Raw genomic sequence first — 6,918 nt, 5'->3', positions numbered from 1 at the left:
AAGGGATTAGTAATCTTAAGAATAGGTATATAAATTATTATATTCTTTAGTATTATAAATACTTACTAATATTAAGTATTCTAGACTATAGATTAAAACTTCTTTTTATAAAATAAAATATCTAATTCTTTTAGGAGTTTATAAAGAGAAGCTATAATTCTTATAAACTTATATATAAATTAATAATAATATATAGCTAGTCCTAAGAATTATTAAACTTTATAAATATTTATTAGTTTTAGTTATATCTTTATAACCTTAATCTTTATAGATATTAGTTAAACTAATCTATTACTAATAATATAGCTATAAAATTATATTTCTCTCTTAGTAAATATATACTTAGAGAGTTTTATATATAATTAATATTCTTAGAGTTAGTTAAGTATTTATTAAATATACTTCTAATATTCCTCTTCTAAGTCTAAAAAGATTAGGATATTATTAAGATAAACTACTATAAAGTTAAGATCTTATATAATATTATTTATTATTATCTAGAATAATATAAGAGTATTATAAAGTCTAAATAGTATTACTAACTACTTAAACTTACTAAATAATATATTAAAAGCTATCTTTAGAATTAATAATTTATTTATTTATAATTAYTAATAACTAGAGAGGAGATTAAGCTTTAAAAGATACTTAGCTTAATCTACTTAATCTAGGAGTTCTTAAATTCTTAGTAGTAGATAGATATTCTTTATAGTTACCTTATTAAGTAAGTAGTAGTTAATATAAAATTACTACTTTCTATCTAGCTTTAGGATAATTATAATAGGAAAGCTCTAAGTACTAGCTAATAGATAAATAACTACTTTCTTTAAAAGCTTTTTAACTTATCTTTTTATCTTATTAAACTTCTCTAATAACTAAGGGTAAGAGTTAATATTTATTAGTAATAAATCTCCTATATTAATATAATATTCTAATAATTAAACTAAAGGTATTCCTATAACTAACTTCTCTCTAAATATATCTTTATACTAAGCTAGAAGAGGACTTAACTATTATAGATTAATTAATACTTCTTTACTCTCTTTTTATTCTTAAATAATATATAATTAAGCTTCCTATTAACCCTTCTAAAGAGTATATTAAAGCTATTTTATAAAGATAAGATTAAGAGATATTTCCTTATTAATCTTAATTTAGGTTCTTAGATTAATAAGGTAGATAATTATATACTTTATTCTATATTCTTTAATAACTATCTATCTAGTAACCTAATTAATATTAGGGTTAAAATATTTTAGCTAATCTTAACCTAAAATAATATTATACTCTATTATTTTAAGGACCTAGGGAGTAATAATATAGTACTAATTATCTAACTTAAGTAGAATTTAAACTTAATATAATATATATATAAATCTGCTATTTAGTAGTATAGCAGAGAAACATAGTGTTAGTTCTAGCTAATTACTCATGCCTATTTCAGGGCTTAACCCTTAAGGTAGATAACTGGGATAATAATAATATTATTACTAAAGATAGAGGGATCTCCTTCCTACTATATTATACTTTACTAAAGATAATAACTACTATTTAAGGAATAAATAAATTACTTTCTATTATAATATCTCTCCTATCTAGTTAAACTTATATCTAATCTAGATATAACCTAGCTTATAACTCCTAATTATAATAAAGCTTAACCTACTCTTTAGAGTGTTATATAATATCCCTTATATATTTAATAACCTATATAGGGTATTCTTATAGTAGTAGTAAAGAGCTATCTAAAAGAAGGTTATAAGCTAAGTAATATAAAATATAAGAAGTTTATTTAACCCTAAGAGTTAGCTAACTAGATTAGAAGAAGAGAAAGTAGGAGTATCTAGATAGAAAGAATAGAATAATATTAAAGTTTAAAAGTATATTAAAATAGATAAGTAAATATATAATTAGTCTAAGAAGGAGAGGTAAGGGAGTAGATCTAGCCTTATATTATAGAATAAGAGTATTAAAGAAGAGAGTAATAATAATAAGAATATTAATAGAGAATAGAAAAATTTAGTACTAAGAGATTATTAAGAAAGATAAATATAGAAATAATCTAGTAAGGAAAAAAAAAAAGTAGGAAAGAGTAATATTACTTCTTATAGCTCTTTATAACTAACTTTAGGAATATTATAAAAGTTATTAAATTTCTTTAAAAAAATAATAGTTTCTATTACTAATATTTTAAACCCCTATTATAATACCTATTAATATAAAAAAAATATCTAAAGATCTTACTCTATCTAGAGAGAGCTTTATAATTTCTAACTCTAGGGTCTCTATAGGTAATCTTAGATAAGATTAGTCTTCTAGAGATATAATTAACCTAAGAGATAATAAAGTAGCTTATTAAAAGTATCTCTTATAAATTAATATATCTACTCCTAGGATAGCTAGGGCCCTATAATTTAGTAGTAATAATATAATAGATTTTTTAAGAGTTATAGATAATCTTTTTTAAAGATATCTTATCTCTAAAGATAAAGAGAAACTATTATATATACTAGATTACTATAGTAATACTATTTCTATATAGATAATAAGTCTTTCTAAATATAACTAAGATAATTATAGTACTGTAAAGTAATTACTAAGAGAAGAATATATAAGATTAGATAAAGCTTAAAAGATTTTTAATATTTAGTAGCTTAAGAACTTCATAAGTATAAAAAGAAAGGAAACTAATATAGATAGTTTTATTTATTAGTTTTATCTAATATTAGAAAGACTAGAGAAGGAAGGATATCTTAATACTTATAGCTATATATTAATATTTATTTATAGTCTCCTTACTTCTATATAAGAGAAGCTATTTTAAAAAAAGAGATTTAATACTAAAAAGCTAAATTCTATAATCTATTCTAAAGTAAAAGAAATAGTTAAGAAATTATTTTAGATAAATATAGTATTATAAAAAATAGCTAATCTTAGGGCTATAGAAAATAGTTAGACTTTATTATATAAGTTTAAGAAAGTAGACTCTAAGGAGAGTTTAGTCTTAGTAAAGCCTAATAGAGAATATCTAATAGAGAAGACTAAGATAGTAAAATTAGATTTTATTTAAGCTAGCCTAGTAGTAATAAAGGATATAAAGCTAGTAAAGTTAGAAATTAATAATTTTAGTAAGTAACTTTAAGGGTTATAATTAAATTAAATAGAACTTATAAAGTATCTAAATATAAGAAATAGATTCCTATTATACTTAGACTAAGGATAAGGATATTTAAATATAAATACTAAATAATCTAAGTTTATTCTACTTAATCTAAATTAATACTAATTCTATTTAATACTAGATAAGTATAACTAGTTATTTTATCCTACTTATTAGAAGTTTTTAAAGAAGGGAGTTATTTATCTTAACTATAAAGAGAAGATCTATTAGAGATTAGCTAGAATAAGAGAGGCTCTACTATACCTATTCTAGAATAATAAATATATAAAAAAGTAAGTTAAGAAATATTTATATATAGTTACTAAAGTAGAGTAGAGGCTAGTTAGGTATAATATTAGTTTTTTATTATATAATATTAAGGATATATTTAATAGTTCTAAAGATAAGATTTTAGATACTAGTATTAGATACTATAATTAAGTAATAGAGATAGGCTCTAATAAGAAAGATAACTATAAATTAATAACTATAAAGAGAGCTTAGGATATACTTATAAAGAATACTTATATAGAAGAGGATTTATTATTAATAAAAATAGTAAGAGTAGGATAGTATTATAGGACTAACTTTAAAAAGAAAGCTTAATAAGAAGAAATATTATAGAAGATCTAAAAGACTAAAAGAGAGAAATAGAAAAGAAAGCTAAAATTAATAAACTTCTTAAAAAAAAAAGATTTTAATACTTTCTTAATTATAAATTAAATCTTAGCTAGAAAAGTAGAACTATTAGTTAGTAAACTAATAAGAGTATTATCTATAGTTTATAAAGTCTTTTTTTCTCTTATTAAGGAATAATAAATATCTATAATAGCTTATAATATAGATAAATAGTTTTAATCTTAGATAAACTATATTACTACTAATATTTCTTTAATTAAATAAGAACTAGAAGAGGAAGAGTAAGTAAAAGAGATATTATATATAGTAATAACTCTAAGAGTAGCTATAATTATTAGTAAAGAGGATCTAGTCTTTAGCTTAAGAATTATAATTAATAGTAAAGCTAAGATTAATATTATATATTACTTATTTATAACTAGATTATAACTATCTATTATATTATTAAATAATAGATTTATATAAAGTACTAATAGTAGGTTAATAAAGTTCTTTAGTATTTATAAATATATATCTATTATAATTAGAGGTTTTTTATATTAAGTTTTATTCTTTATTATTAATACTCCTTTATCTAATAATTATATTTTAGGTTAGCTATTTAAATATTAAGTAAGGTTATATTATATTGGGATATTCATTGTTGTTAAGGACATGGAGTCTTTAAAGAGTGTAAGGGTAGGGGGTAGGCCAGCAGCTGCCCCCCTACATTCTTATTAACTTTAAGGGATTCCAGTCTTCTTTTATATTTTGACCTAAGCTAAGAACAAATATAAGGTCTAACTAACTATATAAATAGTAATAGTAATTACTAGATATTATTACACATCTGATAGACTTCCCTAAAGTTATATATATACAGGTTAATATCACATCCTCCCCTGCTTAGATCAAACTTTATCTATAAAGTTCTTAGTCAGCCATTATTGCAGGAAATTTATCAGCACCCAGCAAAATAACCATATAGATATAACTATTACTAAGAGATATTAATTTCCAGATCCAGCATTAGATATTATTATTTCTTTATAGATAATCTATAGAATCAACTAAATTATTCTTTATATTATTATTCTAGATTACTATGGTAGTGGCTGAGCATATTCTTTATTTAATATATAAGAGGTATAATTAGATTATCTTACTTAGTAATATTAATAAGTAAGTTACCTGAGTAATTAGTAATTTTTAAGYAGTRTATAAAGAATTATAGTAAATATTAYTATTYATATATATATATAAAWAATTAAATTAATAAAGATAGAATTAACTAATAAGTATAGGTAAATAAGTAAGCATTTACTACTAATATATATAGCTTAGATATAAATACTTCTAAATTTTTATACTTTACTATATATAACTTTCTATAGTAAGCCTTAATAATTTATCCCTTAGCTAAACTCCTTATACTATAAATCTTAGAGTAGTTATAATCTCTTTCTCTTAAATATTATATTACTCTACTACATACCCTTCTTATTAATACTATTTTATTCTATTTAGATACTATATCTATTTATATTCCTAACTATTATAGAGCTATTTAGTCTATAGAGTAAGAACTTAGCTAATCCTTAAGTAAGATTTAGCATTCTTATATTATTCTCCTTAATCCTATTTATAAAGAACTTAACTAGATAGTCTAAAATAGTAAAGAGATTTATAAGATAATTAAGTCCTCCTATTATTATAATGCTATTTTACTTTAGTAATATAATATTAAATAGAGCAAACCTTATACTTAATATATAAAGAACCCTAGTATCTTTTAGAAATGCATTACTTCTCCTAATTTTATCCTAGATAATAGAAAGTATTAGGCTCTATTTTCTAGTGTATATACTAACTATATATAGAATAACTATAGGGCACAGTGTGAATATTATCTTAGAAGAAATTTAAATTAGGATTTAGAGTTTAATATATAAGTATCTTAGTTATATATCTCCTTTTATTTTTCATTCTTTCTTTACTAATTACTATAGTATAGTATTATAGGCTGGTGGTCTTAATATCCTTAATAATAGAGATTCTATTTCTAAATAGCTAGTTAAGGTTATTAATTTATCTAAAGTAGCCTTATATATAAAGATCTTTAATAATACTATTAAGTCCTTCTTAAAGACTACTCTAGAGGTTACTATTTTATTTTCTACTAGTAATATATATTTAAGTATAAAGTAGTCTTACTTTAAGCCTATAATTACTAGTACTTCTAGTATTTCCTTAAAGGAGACTACACCTACTTCTAAGAAGAAGGAAGAGAGTAAGATACTCTATCTTTATTAAAATAGATTCTTTTAGGCTAATAAGTTTAGTATAGTCTTATTCTTATACTATCCTTCTATTTTCTTATTTAGGCCTTATTATTCTTATTCCCCTTCTAAAACTTCCTTTATTAGTTCTTTAATTACTAAAGGTAAGTATTATCTTAATTAAGTTAGTATTTCTCTAAGTCCCTCTACTAAGAAGAGAAAGAAGTATTCTCTTAATAGTACTATTCTCTCTTAGCCTCTATTAATATCTAATTTTAAAGATCTTAGTTAGCTTTAAATAATTTAGGAAGATCTTACTTATTTCTCTAAGATTATTAATAGAAAAATTTTAAAACTTAAGGAAGCTCTTCACCCTATTAAAGTAGATAATAATAATAAAGAACTTAAYCTAAAGGATAAGATATATTAGGATAAATAACTTACTAGTCTTACTAGTCTTTAAGATAGAGGCAGAGGCTAAGATAGTTAAGCCTAGCTCTTATTAATAAAGCTAATAAAGTTAAGGAAGCCTAGAAGGTCCTTCTAGTATTTTTTTAAGGTTATCTATAGTATTTCTCTTAGCTATTTCTTTTATATTTAGCTATTTTTAAGTAGTTTTACTTAAATAGAATGGATTCTTTTTCTTATCTTAATATTCTTATAATACTAGATAATTTATCCTTCTCTAATTACTCCTAATAAGTTAGAACTACTACTATAAATAGTCTATTAAAGTCTGTATCCCTCCTATTAGTATCCTATTAGGTTTAATTATTTTTTAATAAATTATATAGTATTCCCCTATTTAACTTATTATCTAAAGAAGTTAAGTTAATTTTACTCTAGTTACTTCCTAGAGTT

The sequence above is a fragment of the Aspergillus viridinutans genome (genome assembly GCF_018404265.1).
Source record: "Aspergillus viridinutans IFM 47045 DNA, scaffold_8, whole genome shotgun sequence".
NCBI lineage: Eukaryota > Fungi > Ascomycota > Eurotiomycetes > Eurotiales > Aspergillaceae > Aspergillus > Aspergillus viridinutans.
This window is presented reverse-complemented; position numbering follows the sequence as displayed.